Source organism: Pyxicephalus adspersus, chromosome 2 (genome assembly GCF_032062135.1).
Source record: "Pyxicephalus adspersus chromosome 2, UCB_Pads_2.0, whole genome shotgun sequence".
Classification (NCBI taxonomy): Eukaryota; Metazoa; Chordata; class Amphibia; order Anura; family Pyxicephalidae; genus Pyxicephalus; species Pyxicephalus adspersus.
Genome location: NC_092859.1, coordinates 79,455,253 through 79,457,967, shown reverse-complemented (window position 1 = coordinate 79,457,967; position 2,715 = coordinate 79,455,253).

Genomic DNA, 2,715 nt, shown 5'->3' with positions numbered 1-2,715 from the left:
TTTTTATAAAACAAAAAAAAAATCTTTAAAAAAAACAAAACAAAAAAAATAGTGTACAATGTAATTTAATTGTACAGTAGCTTATATAATATATATATAATACAAGTATATACCGTATATATTATATAAAGATTTCTTTGTATTGGACTCAATACAGCTTTTTTGTTTTGAGAAGACAGAAGAGGACAGCCGTGTCCGGAGGAGCTGCGGGGACCGGGTAAGTATATTCTTTCAATTGTAATCCGATTGTCATACAATGTATGACAATCAGATTGCAATATAATGTTTGTTTACCCACCTGAGAAAAGTTCGTGTTTAACACTTTTTGCAAGTGTTTTTACCCCGAACCAAGGTCGGGTTTAACGGCCAGGTGGTTAATGAATGTCTAGGATCCGTAATGTTTTTTTTTTTTGCTTAGTTTGTGAATAATTCAGAGTGAGGATTTTTATAAAACTGACACCAGGCTGTCAAAAAATGTGTTGAGACAATCATCTGTCCTAATTTTATTTATTAAAATAATTTACCTGTTTTGACTTACATACAAATTCAACTTAGGAACAAACTTACAGTCTCTATTTCTTAGGTACCTGGGGATTTCACCTGTATATAAAAAGGTGGCTAACCCGTTTATATAAATATATAATTAATTTTTTTTCTATAATTTTTTGGGGAGGATCTCTCCCCTTCTGTTTTAGGGGTAACGTGCATCCACTTGGGATACAACATATCCCAAGGGGCTGCGGGCTGCTCCTCCTGTGCATGGCTGAGATCGGACATGTGATATAAAGCGCTTTTCTAGAATGTAAAAAAAGTGCTTGATCTTACACATGTGCAGTGAGGCAATTTTTTTTTTTTTACACATCACGTTTATGCTTAATTCAGGTTCGGCTCACATCACCCAATCTTGCCCAGCGCAGGCACAATATTGGGTGATGTGGTGATGTGAAAGAAGGGAGCTGTGCTTGCTAACCCAGGTAAGTAGTTGAATTGCAGCGGGAGGCCTAGAACATGGCAAATAGTATTAGGGTAAGATGTAATTTTGTATGCTTTTAAGGTAAATTCTGGCATGGAGGTAAGGGGTATGTGGGGGGAACACAAGACAGTGGGAATAGTCTGTAGCACTGAGTCTTGTGCCAAGATACTGCAGCCCGCCAAGCGTTAAACTTTTATCCCTGACAAGAACATAGAAGGTGGGTGGGGTCAGGTGACGCTCTGTTGTCAGGAACGAGCACGGCTCTTAATTCCACAAGCGCAGTACAATGGAGTGCTGAGGAAACTCGATCAGGCTCGTGCACTATGGCGAGGGAAACAATAACGGGCAGTGCTATTGGTTGTTGGGCAAAGCAAGACCGCCACGCATTGGTTACTCGCTGGCTTCAAAAAATAAAGAGACATCACGCAGGACGCGGCCTTTCTAAGAGAGACGCCGGGTGAGAGTGCGCGCGCGCGGAGGGCGGGCACGCCTTTGTGTGAGGAGGGCTGGTCTGTAAACAGCATGCCCCGTACCAATGTACTGAGGAGATAAACCTGGGTTACAATGACAACATTACAGCACGTGTATATCCTCCTGTCATCGTTTACTTCGCTCTGCTCTCTTCTAAATATTGTTAGATAGTTATTATTAAAGTTTTGTCAGCAATTAGTAACTCACGGCAGCCTTGCCTTGGCTTATATATTCTAAACCTAGCTCAACTGAACTCCCTAAATATATCTGCAGAAAAAAATATTATATTTAGTAATATTAAAATGAGTGACAAGAAATGCATTATTGCTGTAATAATATTGTAATCTGACACGGTAATCAACAAGCATATTTTCTCAAGTGTAGTGAATGCAATGTATTCATATAGAATTCTATCATTGCACAGAAATACAATATATTCCTATTTATGATGATCTCTAGGAGGGATGTAGGAATGCTCATTACTTACAAGGCCACACAGGTAAGAATGATCGTATGTATAGGTGTGAAGAAGTAAGTACACCCTGTACAAAGTGTTAATTTTTAAAATAATATGAACAGGAAAACATCAGCCACTCATCCAGCAGTACCAGAAGATAGATGTGATATTGTTGAGCAAATGCCACCTGCAATTATTGTAATTTATTAATTCATTTTTATTCAAAATATAAGAAAAATGTCCCCTTGTCACCTGGAAATAGTAATTATGCCCATACATTTCCTACATTCAAGAAATTACAATTGGGCATTCTAGATGAGGTACAGGTAGTTCCTCGGTTACATACAAGATGGGGACTGTAGATTTGTTATTAAGTTTAATTTGTATGTAAGTCGGAACAAGTACATTATTTTAATATATGCAATTAGGACAGATGTTTGTCTCTCTTTATGGAGCTTAGACATTCATTACCTTCTGGAGCAAGCTGTGCTTTGATTTGCAAAAAAGAAACAACTGCAGAGTTTGTCTTGGCCATTAAAGAGTTACAGCATGTTACAGATCAGCTCTTAAAGAGGAACTATACTCAATAACTAATCTTTTAATTATTAATCTATTCTTAGTTGCACTAAAATGTCAGTCTTCCCTGGTGGCACTGCCTGGGTCAGCTTGTATCCATGCAATAAATAATGATTTCTGAAGTGTTGTGACTGGCAAGTTTGTTTTCTTCCTCTCCTGACCTTCTCCTCCCCCTCCTTTCCTGGCTGCACAGAGAGCTCTCAAGCTCAGCAGCTGCAGATGGAGCAGTAGCACAGTG